Genomic DNA, 13,122 nt, shown 5'->3' with positions numbered 1-13,122 from the left:
GTCCTATTAATGTACCTATGTCATTAGTCGTACCTTTTCTTTTTTCAGTGGGCATTGCTTTACACTAAGTGTCAAACTAGATGTGACAGTTGAGTAAAAATGAGTCCCATGTGTACACAGAGAACACTTCTGCTGGGGCTGCCAGTGAATCAAAGTGGTTCTGCATAAGGATGTAACTGGAGAAAGCCTCTGAAGCAGTACAGACTTCTAGAGGGCACAGCCACATTAGCACATCAAGGACAGGCACTTCACTCATGCCAGTACACTTTGCAAAATATCCCTTTTGAATGCTTTACGCAGCCTTTGCAAATTTCAGTTTTGGGGAACCTGAGCAGCTTCATGCCAATGGATGGTGCTTAGTATTTTTGTTTTTCTGAAATGGCCTGAAAAATGCAAATAACAGCTTCAGTAAGACATTTAAAGGAAAGCCTCTATTGGCATCTTTGTCAGTGTTATTTACAGGGCAAAGTAATTACAGAATAGCAGGTTTTGGCAAAATCCTGATGAGAGAAGAAAAATGTACATATTAATTGCATTCAGGTGATGTCTAGTGACATCTTGAGGATTCACTCGGTTACAGTATGTATATACTGACGTTTATTCCTGCCATTGCTTTCTTGTTCTTTAACTAGTTACAGGCGAATAGGAATCAGAAGCAGGCAGGCTAAAACCTTTCCCTGTTTGTTAGTTTATAGCTGAGATTTCCGCTCAACTACTTAATCCCAGATGTGGCATTCTAGGGCTGTTTTTGTTGAGGTAAAATAAGCCTGGAACTTTGGTGAAAGAAAAAGCAGATTGGAAGGGAAAACAGATTTTACTCACATTACTCACAGGATCCTGGACTGTTTCCTTGGCCAGTCTTATATAATCATGCACTATGGCTTGCCCACTATCCTCCCAATTTATATTTTTAACAGTAGCTTAAGTCTCATAAGAGAGTTGAAACCCTGTGAGCTCTCATGAGAGACAGTTAAGCTCATAAGATTTAGTGAACTTACAGGATGTTGGATTTTTTAAAAAACGTCCATTTTTGTTGATTTTTATTTAATTAAGAGGGCTCTACAAGCTGTTTTAGTGTAGAGTGGGTGCCAGAGCTGCCTTGAGTGCCATCTTGCAGTATGATCTGCGAATCTAGTCATGGTCATTCCTTGTCTGCTGTTGTCTCCGCTTCCCTTCTTTTTTCTTTCTTTTATTTATATTACACCTTTCCTGTAGTAGTTCAGCTTGGCGTACATATAGTTTCCCTCACCAATTTTATCCTCACACCAAGGTAAGTTGGGCTCCTGGCAGGAGCTCAAATATTTTTAGGTCATATTGCTAACTGATGCAGCTTAGTCCATTACCAAAGAAGAGATGGACAAGATAGACCAGAATAAAAACAATTAACAAAGATGTATTGAATAATTATAGATACTTACATAGGATGGTTCTTTTCCTTATCAGCTATGGAGGGCGCAGGGAGCATCAGAAAGGGCACGCTATGGTGAAATCACCTGAAGAGGTTGCCTTTGTGGAGCAAGTTTTATAGCTCTTCAACCTTCCATCACCCTTTGGGCTGTAGATCCTTCCTGACTGTTTACTAACAGGCTGGTATTATCTGGGCTGGAGAAGGAAGCATTGCCTGAAGCAGCCATGTATTAATACATCAACATCCAAATCAATATCCTCTCTGACAAGACTAATTCTACAGAGGCACGCTACCACCAGCTGTGCTTGGAGGGAAACCTAGCTAGCCAAGGGAAATGTTGATAAAGAAGTATCTCAAACCATAGCAATTCCTGGCACCAATGTAGCTGGTGTCTAGGAATCGTTGTAAAGGCACATAGTATATCAGACTAGGAAAAGCAGCAACCATTTTGTTTTTCTGGATTTGGCAGATTTGTATACAGTTTCCTGTATTAAATTTCTTTCAGCATCACAGCCTTCCCTCTTCTTCACACAGTATGTTTCATTGTTTGCCGATTTTTCCTCTCCCTTTTGCCCTTTCTGCTGTGGGCCTCACTCTACTTTCCCGTTCTCTATCACTATTTATCTTTCCTCATTTTTATCCTCTTCCACATTAGATAACTTCTTATTGACTGGCTACTTCTGAGGAAATGAGCAGAGAACCAGCTTTGCTGTCTGAGCCCTTTGTTCCCCAGCCAACTCATCTGACTTCTTTTTCTTAATTGCTTGAGATGTTTGTTTGATTTTAACAAACCTGTATAATACCAACTTGGAAGTTAATTGCTCTTATTTCCAGTGACATAAATTTTTAAAAGTACAAATAAAACAGGAGGGGGAAGATTCTTTGCTGAACTCAGCATCTTCTATTCATTAGGTTGAGTGAATACACATCAGCACTATCAGCAACAGTAGCTCACTACTATGTATAATGAGGTTCAAGGTTAAGGCATGTGGATAAGGACTAGTGCCTCAGTGTCATTTTCTTATACCTGCTAGCTGCAAGCTTTGTACTCTTTGGTTTTTCTTTGGCTTCCTTTTGTTTTTGGGTACTTCATTTCAGACAATAGATATAGATGATATAGAGATATAGATATAGATATTCCATTCAGCTGGGACATCAGTATCCTTCATTATTAGGATGGTTATCTGAGTCTTGCTTGATCTAGTAACCTAATCTCTTGGTTATCTGCTGTGGACCTGCTGCCATATTTTGTTTGTTACAGGAGTCGTTCAGGCTTACATGTAGGGGCCAGAGGGCATCTAAAGCCTGTTTGATATTTGAAACAATCAGATGGAGCGATACCTTTCCTTCATGGCATTCAAACCAATTAGTTAAAATATAATCCCAAGAGTTATTTCAGCCTTTTGGGTTTTCTTACATCCTTCAATAAACAATGGCAATCCTGTTGTTACTACAAGTTTAATCAACATAAGGTCCATTAAATTACTGCCTTCTCATAGTTTGATTGGGGCTGAGATAACTGAATCAAATTCCAATCTTCAACCAGCAAGAAACAGTGGGCAGCTTTGCATGAAATAGGCAGCAAGAGAGAACTATCTACACTGTCCACTTCTTTTATTTCTGCCTATTTCATATTATCTGAACTCAACATTGCCAACTTTATTCTACCACCCAACATTTGAAAACATTTGAAGTTGCATTGAAAATATCAAATCATGGATTCAGTTCTGGGAGTTGAACTCCACACATCTTAAGTTGCCAAGTTTAAAAAACACTAATTTAGAGTAGTGTAGAAAAATTAGAAGAAGTGGAAAAAAGAACCCTATCTGTTTACATACTTGTACACTAAATCAACCAATAAAGAATAATGAAATCTCATTTCAGTGTGAATGATTTTTTGAAATTACATGCATAACCAACATTTTTTTTAAATAAACAAAAATCACCACATGATGTAATGCAGAAGGGTTAAGAATAGGTTTGGTTCAAATAATCATTCTGCTCTCCCACTTCCCCAGTCTTAAAATAGTCTCACCTGTTGTCTATGCACAAAAATGTAAGAACTCTTGGGGAAGCTCTACAAACTCTTGTGCTGTCCTGGCTTTCTAGTTAAGACTTATTCTCTTATATATATATAAACTTTTAGAACTGATTTACTATCCTGTCACAGAAGCTCTTTTATTTTCATCATGTTTTTATTTGTGTTCTACTATTGTTTTGATCCATTTGGCATTTTATCTTACCATTTTTACGTGTATTTAATGTTTAATGAAAAACAGAATATAAAATTCAAATCAAATAGATTATCCTGGAATTATTTTCTCCTGAAAATACTATCACATTGAAAAACTTGTGCATCAATGACTCAGATGTGGCAAAATTGTATCATAATTTAAACCTTACCTAATCATCACATTCTTATTGCAATCTGGAGTGGAAATGGTTAATACAAAGAACAAGCCTCTCTGAGCTCTAATTAGTAAGATATATCAAAAAGAAAGTTAAAGTAAGAACACAAGAATCCCAATGAATACGCAAACCTGCGCATAGGCGAATTAAGGCAATGATACTTTTTTCTTGTGCTGTTTCAATGTAACAGAGAGGAGTTTTGTCTCTTGTCTATGAAAGTGGGGCAGTGTGCATCTGTTGATTGATTTGAAAATGGTGTCTACATGTTTTATCAATCTGAAAAGCAGCACACATATATTGGATCTCTGAATCATCGTATAGGTGGGAGAAGCCACCTAAGTAAACTCAGATAACATGTCTTGTATGAATCATATAGCATATTAATCATATTGAACTGAAAAACAAGGGTTTATGATCTTTATATTAGTTGAAAGTTCAGATGAGGTATTTTTCAATATCTTTAAAGCAATAGTAGGCACTTGGAGCCCTCTGACAATTCCTTACAGTTGTCTAGGCTGGCTGGAAATGGGAATTGAATTCCAAAGCATCTGGAAAATAAAGTTTCCTTACCCTGCCTTAAAGATGTGTATGTGTGTTCTAAATAATAAGAATATGGAAGCCCCACTCTCCAGATTAGGCTTCAGATTATTTTCAGATGCAGTTAGTTCCTGTACCTTAGGATCAGTAAAACTGGTGGTCCTTTTCCACCTTTCAAGTAGTAACAACATCATCCTGGCATGTAGGATTCTGTTAGCATTCTGTGACATGGTGGAATGGAAACTGCTGTCATTTTCTACCCTCGTGCCTCACACTGTTTAGCTAGGTTAAGCGAAAGTGTTCTCAGTGCTAAATTACTTCTACACCTCAGAAGGTGTGATGTTTTTTCCTGCCTCATGTGTCCATGTTCTCATACAATTGGCAGAATATTTTCCTCTTGGATTTCTCAGTCTTTCATTTGCAGTTATCTGCAAACATTATAGTTTCAGCAATTGTCTGCTTTCTTATTCCAGGGTAGTGTTGATTAAATATATATGTACATAGGAATAGTAATATAGTTAATATACTGGAGGCTGTTTCTTTTCAGTATATCAGTAATGATAAATTCTGCTAAGTTTCAGTGTAGAAATCAATATAAGGCAATTTAGTCTTCATCTTATTTTCCCACTGATTACATATGAAACAATGTTATATGAAGTTTGACTGTTTTTCAATATCCTGACAAACAGGGCCATGTTTCCTTTTCCCCCTATTTTTGAAGGCAGCTCTATCAAAATTTAGTTAAGAGGTAAAGAGAAGAGAAGGTAGATTAAAGAAAGAGCACATACAAGTAATTTACTTATTTGTATTTATTACTTTCTAATACCTTCTTTCTCTTCCCAAGAGTGAAAACAAGATACTCTTTTTCAACAGGGTTATGATTTTTTTTTTCAGTTTGGGCCCTGATGTTGACATGTGCAGTTGACACATGACTGTATTTTACTCCTAATTCAGGAGCTGCTGCTGCTGATAATCTTTCTCTTCCTTCAGTAATGCCTGATGTGGAAACACATTGCTGCCTTCCTAACTGATCCTGAGTTAACAGCTGACAGAAGCAATGCTGTGCTCCAGTGACTTATATGCTCTTTGGTTAAGACAATGAAAACATTGGAAGTAGACTCATAATTGCTGTTTATTTCTGTATATAGAGCCACACAAATGTACATAGTAAATTATGGCATATATGAGATAATGCCAATAGAGTCCCTGAGTTCTTTCCTGAACTGGGAAATTTTGGATAATTAAGTAATTAATCCTGAATATACTTCATGAGTAAGAGCAAGAAAAAAAAATCATATAAAATATCTTAGCTAGTATGAACTGTAGAATGGAATTAACAGCATGTGGGCAAGAAGAATAAGTCATACTGGCAGAGATGCCTGGGAGTGGACTAAGAAATAGGGAAGATAACAGAAACTGCTGCTTCTTCCCAATATGGGGCATAAAGTACTTTAGAGAACATATGTCATGAGTTTTTGCTTGAAAGAAGTTAGATCAACAGCAACCTTCTCGCTTAGGGCTGCCAACACTCAGTAGATGAAACTGCAGATCTTGCTATTATAGCCTTTTTTTTTTTTTTACACTTAAGTTCCTTAAATATACCATAATCTCAAAGAGCCATGAAATAAGGTATTATTTTTAAAGGCTCCCAAATGAATGATTTTTCTTTGAAGGAAGCATTGATATTGGCAGTGTGGTTTGTGACTTTGTATGAAACAATTTTATGCTATGTAGTGTACACAGATCATCAATACCAGGGATAAAGAACTTTTCAGATGTTGCAGAATGCCAACATCCAACAGTCACATCTAATGAGGGATGCTGGGAAATGTATTTCAGAACTATCTGGAGAGTCACTTTTCTTACCGCTTACCTATATTACACATTTTGTTTCCCATTTCGAGGTAGTGAATTGGTCCTCTTTGTTCACAACTGGGCTGAATCAATTTTTCCTTAACTGCTGGTAAATCATGAGATTACAGGCAGAAATTATGGGAACCAGGTAGCAAAGATGTCATTTTTAGTGAATAACTTTTGAGTGAAAAAGTCAGCAATGAACTAAGCTACCTTTTGCAGTCTGTAATCTTAACTCACCAGCTCAATTCCTCCAGTTTGTAGGAAAGAAGATAAACAATAATCCATTTTTTAATTTATATTTATTTATATATCAGATTTGTCACTGCTCATCTCATTAAAAAACTTTACTAGACTGAAGCTAGGAGGGAATCATGATGAAGGGAGCAATGGCTCATCTCGCTCCCTTAAACTTCTCAGGGAGGGATCAGAAAGGACCAGTTTCTAAAAGCAGGATTGATTTTGTTTTGCCTCATGGCAGTTGAGCCACAAGATTTCATAATTTTCCATATTGTGCATCATCTATGTGGAGCTGCTGGGTAAGGTAAGGTTGTCTTAGCATTTGAAGTACAGTGTCTTCAGTATGAAGATTGCATCCTTTGCCCATTCTCAGCCATGGAAGCTCATGGGGTGATTTAGCCAAGTTGCTATCTCTTATCCAAGCTTACCTTATAGGGTTGAGATTATGGGGAAAATGAGAGGTATGGGGTTTGTAGAGGAAATAAAGGGTAAAATCCTATGGTCAAATAGATTTATATAACTAAAACAGTTAATTGGATTTAGTGTTTTTGTTTTTTGTGCCTTCCAGTCGGTGTTGACCCCTGGTGACTGCCTGGTCAAGTCCTTGCAGTTTTCTTGGCAAGATTTTGGAAGTGGTTTGCCACTGCCTGCTTCTTAGGGCTGAGAGACAATAACTGATCCAAGGTTACTCAGTTGGTTTTGTGCCTAAAGCAGGACTAGAACTCACAGTCTCCCAGTTTCTAGCCTGATGCCTTAACTACTATACTAAACTGGCTGTTTTACTGGATTTACTAAATTGGATTTGGTAAAGGGCTGTAAAAGTAAACATGAAACTTGCGAAGAAAGAGGTTCTGTACATTAGAGCTTCCTGGGCACACAACTGACTTCAATGGCTCAGATAACCTATAATCACCTTTGGTAGGACTGGCAACTGTTGGTCTTCCTGGGTAGAGAATGCTTGGCCAAAATGATCTAGTCAAGTAATCTTCACATTAAATTACTATAATGTGTTAATACATAGGGTTGCACTTGAAAATGAGTCAAAAGTTTTAACTAATACAGGGTCCAGCTGCTCTGGCAGATTTAACTACAGAACACTAATATTATATCAATCCTTAAATAGTATATCAGTTGCAAACTATTCACTATCATACTCCATTCATAATAACTAGAGCAGGCTTTCAATAATTTGATACATTAGAAATACTATGACAGAATTCAAGTCCTATTGTGCACTTGTCTTCCTTTGCCATTATACCTATAGTAGTAGTAGGCCACATATTCATGAAAAACATGTATTGAATTATGACTCCTTCACAGTAGGAGTTCCAGGTTTTTTTCTAGCATCCTTTTGCTAATTATGGTAACAGTGACATGTATACCTGAAGAAAAGACTTCCAAAAGATGTTATTTATGTGTAGGATTCAGGACAAAACTTAACTCACTTCAGTCCTGTTCAAGAAATGCTTAAATGAAATTAATGCTTGAAGATTACTGCTATTTCTCAGCTTAATTTATCTCACAGAGTTGTTTTTGTAAGAAAAAATGGAGGATAAATTGGAGGATATGCTGCATTGGGCTTCTGGAGGAAAAGCAGGATGCAAAATTTAACAATTAAGCAATAAATCATGCTATCATTATAAATTGCCAGTTTTATCCATACTTAAAATAAACTGTTAATTTTTGGCTATTAAAGAAATATGTTTTAGGGTAATAACAGATGATGGGGAGGAATACATAATAGCAACTGTACTCTTCATCTTTGGTTTTGGAATGTCCTATAAAGAAGCAATAACATGAAAGTAAAAGTTTGACATAACAATAGAAGATAAAATGCCAGAATAAAATCTCATCTGGTATTTTAAAAGCCTGGACAAATTAAAACCCTTAAAACTATTGCTGAAAAAGAAAGATTGTGCCAAGTGCAGCTCTTTGGAAAGGAAATTAGAAAGACATAGTGCTACCACCAAAGAGGTTCTGTCTTCTGTCATCACCACTTCATCTAAGAAGGAGGTGAGAACTGGAGAACAAATCATCAGCTAATCGAAAATGCAGGCAGATTCTTGTGAGAACAAGAGTTCACCCAAATAACTTGGTGCTAAGCAACTTAGAACTTTTTAGGTCAGAACTGGCAGTTTGAATTATGTCTGGAAACGAACCAGAAACCTACATTGTTTCTGAGCAAAAGATGTAATTAATGATTGGGTAATTATGGTCAGACTATTCTGTAAAGGAAAATATGCAATTGGTAAACCATCTTAACTACTGTAAATTTATTTGTTAATTTGAACATAACTGAAATAAATACTTGCAGTGAAAATCTAGGGGAGGAAGACACTGTAAAACAAACAAACAACTAAACCCCAACAGCTTAGGACTTCTGGCCATTTGGAAAAAAGTGGATCTGGGGCTTCATGGAATGATAAATTTAAACTAGAGCAGGGATAATCTTTCTTAGGCTAAGGACTGTATTTCCATAATTGCATGGGAACTAGGACCAAATACATTTTATTGTATATAATAACTGAATAATTATTAAGTTGGCATTAAATTAGCAATTTTGTAGGGGCTCATAAAAGTGCTTCCAAGACTTTCTGGAGCAAATTCAGTCCTTGGGTCTCCGGCTATGGATGCAGTAACTGCTGCCTGCCTAAGTGAGTAGTAAATTAGGCATGTTTGCCACCTTGAGTTCTATATATAAAAAAGTGGGATAAAATATAATAATAATAATAATAATAATAATAATAATAATTCATCTACAAACTTCTTTTGAAAATGAAAGGATAACAGGTATGTGAACGTTAACAAGATGGTGATGGCAAGATGGTAGACTACCTTCCCAACTTCAAGAACACTAGCCATTTGGTCTGAATAATAGGGGAAGAAAGGCCTTAAATGCAACATTCAGCCAACAATGCTGTTAAAAGAAATCCTCTAAGAATGAATAATTACTGAATTATACAAAGTTAATAGTGAAGGATGCTGAAAGCTGAGTTATTTTATCCCTTTATTCTGGGTTGCTTAAGTGAGCTGATGATGCTGTCCACTGAATTAAGAAGAAAAATCAATTTTATTCAACTAATAGGCATATTGGTGAGAAATCATAAAAAACTGCAGTGAGAACATGATATAAAATAATCTGTACTTTTAAAGTGTAATAAGGAAGCACTTGCAGTATAATTGACAGCAAAGAATAAGTCATAATAAATTATAAATCAGAATCTAATCAAGGCATAATCTATGGCCAAAATATTTATTACTAATTCTTGGATTCTGTGCTTCTTAATTGGATTTCTTGCATCTGGACATTTCTGCCAGTAACCAAAACACATCTTTATTTCCAAATATTCTTTTCAATAAAGCCCCTCTTACCATGCCTAGGTCAGATTGTAGTTTTTACTCAGGGCTTAGAAACCTTCTCTTCAAAAATAAATAAAAATAAAATGTTCATTCTATAAAATAATATACCAAATGAAACAAATATACATCTATTTACAGTTAATATGGAAGACTAATTAAAACTAATGCAGCATTTTTAAGATGATGGAGCTAGATTAAATCATAGTAGCATCTCTATGTTCTGTTAAATAAAACACTATTTCTCTGTATCAGAATAATACATTACAATAGAGATATCTAAGAACAACAATAATGCAGTATTAAATATATCTAAATAACAATGGATATCCTTATTAACATTGTTTCTATTATAATTTCTAATTTCTAATTTCTATTCTATTATGCTTTATTAATTTTAGAAGTTCCAATAAGTGACAAAATGTTTTCAGGGTGCTGAAAACAATGATATTTCATGGTTTTAGTTACTCATTTTAATTATGAGGAACTGCAGGTTCCTTATATAAGCTACTTAGAGACCTTTAGAATAAATCAGTTTAATAAATCATAAATAAATGCAAATGATCTTTGCTCCTGCATATGTCAAAGTGCCTTTTAATAGTATATTGTATTTTTGTGACTAGTATAGTATATTGTATTTTTGTGAAGATTTGATTGTCATCAAATCTTCACAAAAATACAATATACTATACTAGTCACAAATTGTCATCAAATCTTTCCATGCATTCAAACTGTGTGCCAACTTTTATTCTTGCAAGTCTGTAATGGAGAGAAAAGCCCAACACTGATTGGCTTAGATCTAATTTCTCAAACCAATACATGCAAATCCACTTCAAATAATCTTTGGTTAAAATCATGGCTCTATTCTTTCTAATCCAACTAACTTGATTCAAGTTTCATTTGCTTCAGGCTCTGTCCTCCAATAGATCTGATCGTTTGTTCACAGCATCCTGTAAGATGAGTCTAATTCATATCTAATAGTGCTTGTCATAGTTACATGATCCTTGCTCACAGAGCACAAAAAAGTGACCAGGTTAATAAATACCTGCTTGAAGCTGATTAATTTCATGGAGTGGTTAGATTTTTCATGTGGGGGTGAGAGTCATCACTAAGTCATGACTAACTTAGCGGAAAGCTAAGAAAAAAGATTCTGCTTGGCACGTTAATAATAATGATGGGCTATTATCACTTTTATTAAGGTTACATCTTTCAGTCTGAAGTTTATACATTTCCTATTTGCTGTGTTCTAATATTTTAGGACAATAGCCATTTGCAGAAAAGGAGCTCTAAGGTGTGCAACCTTGGCCTGATGGTTAAGAATTATCTAGTTTTCTGTCTAGGAACACAGGGACTAAAAGCATTCTTGTAAGTTACTCATACATTCAGTTGTATAAGTACAACTATGTGGGCAATTGCTGTTTATTTTGAATAATTAAGTTTTCTGCTAAAGATATACTCTTCATTCGTTCATTCGTTCATTCATTCATTCATTCATGCAAATACTTGTTCCAGCTAAGTTTCATAAGAAAATGTAATTCAAATAGAGAGCCAGTTTGGTCTAGTGGTTAAAGCACCAGGCTAGAAAGCAGGAGACTGTGAGTTCTAGTCCCACCTTAGGCACAAAAGCTCACCTCACAGGGTTGATGCAAATAGGAGGAGTAAGGAGTATTAGGTATGTTCACTGCCTTGAGTTATTTATAAAAATAATAAAGGTGGGATTAAAAAAATCTAAAAAAAAAGTGTGTGGATGTCTATTTGCAACTGCTGTTAAAGAAATTGGAGAATTATGGAATCTTTCTCTCTTACCCTCTCTCTTGTAGAAATCTGTTTTTAAAATTCTGTAACTAATAAAAAGGATTGAATTGCTCAAACAACCTACCTTATCCAAATTTTTTTAAAATAATGTTCAAGACTATATTGTCATCTCTTAATAGGCATCTTCTGTCCCTGAAACGTATTCCATATGTTTCCCTAAGAAAATCTTTAAAGTGAAAAAGATGAAACAGCTGCTTAATGTTTTTGATTGAGGATTCCTAGCACTACCAAAAGAAGGCAGTGATAAGCCACTTCCACATTGTTGCCAACAAAACTACACAGACATAGCCATGAAATCACCGGGAGTCAAGCTTGACTTGAGGGAATCAAGTTTACCTTTTTTAAAATGTTCAAACCCGTGTTGGGTTCTTGTATACTTGAGTAAGTTTTAGATTTATGAAAATGTTTCTTTGTATCTTGAGATAATGTTGAAAAGAGCCCACCGTTGCTGTTCAGATTGATCAAAGTTGTTCCAGCACTGCTTATATGTTTAGCTAATATGCAAAAGAAACTTATGAGATATATTTGTGTAAGGTATGATGCACAAGACTATCTCAGGCCTGTGACACTGCACAGATAAACTAGTAAGTTCCTGTACCATGATTCCTATTAGTATGTGCTAGGCATGGAGGAAAAAAAAAAGAAAAAGAAAAAAGAAAAAAGAAAAAAGAACAAGCTTCTAGCTGCTTAAAAAGGTGAAAATGTTACTATAAATGTTGTACAGCGTACCTGCACAAATTGGGTTCTCTGCACAACAATTTTTAAAGAATGCTGAAATAGAAATAATATTTAAGGTGTGCATTGGTTGTTGGGGGACTGTTGCTAATTTATATTCAATAACAGCCACCCAGATTAAATGGTACTCTGTATGAATATTGTTTGCTTATAAAATATGGGGTGGAAGGGACAATTGGACTTTCATTATTTGGGTATTAGCACTTTAACATTTGTGCATTTATGAACTTTGTATTTTGCACCAAATAACAAACAAGGGGAAAAAAAAGCTAACTCACTCTTTTATGCTATCATCTTAATGTATCCTTTGCAATCTATCTATCTATCTATCTATCTATCTATCTATCTATCTATCTATCTATCTATCTATCTATCTCAATCAAATTTGTCACTGCCCATCTTATTAAAAAATGACTCTGGGCAGTTTACAGAGAAGCTAAAATCAATTAAAAATACAATATAAAATATTCTTGAATAAATAATAAATAAATATAGTCCAAGATTTAATGTTAATTGGCAAGTAGCTCAGGAAGCGTCATCAGGGCACCAGCCACCCCCAGGATTGATTAAAATTCTTGTTGTCCCACTCAAGCTGGTAGAGCCAGGTCTTTAGTCCTTTCCGGAAAGCCGAGGGGGTAGGGGCCCACTGCACCTCTGAGGGTAGAATGTTCCAAAGGGCGGGGGCAACAGCAGAGAAGGCTCCCCTCCTGGCCCCTCCAGGCGACATTTTCTTGCTGACGGGGTCCGTAACAGGCCTTCTCTGCCTG

At 35.6% G+C, this 13,122-nt stretch overlaps 1 protein-coding gene across 1 annotated transcript in view; it reads left to right on the top strand.

Moving 5' to 3' along the window:
• Positions 1–13,122, top strand: part of GAP43 (growth associated protein 43) — a 78,178-nt gene that overhangs the window by 18,020 nt on the left and 47,036 nt on the right. The window lies entirely within an intron of this gene.

The sequence above is a fragment of the Python bivittatus genome, unplaced genomic scaffold (assembly GCF_059951505.1).
Source record: "Python bivittatus isolate LINGU-HERP-01145 unplaced genomic scaffold, Pbiv_v1 ctg000340_np1212, whole genome shotgun sequence".
Taxonomy (NCBI): domain Eukaryota; kingdom Metazoa; phylum Chordata; class Lepidosauria; order Squamata; family Pythonidae; genus Python; species Python bivittatus.
The sequence above is the reverse complement of the archived record's forward strand: the minus strand, read 5'-3'. Positions and strand labels throughout refer to the sequence as shown.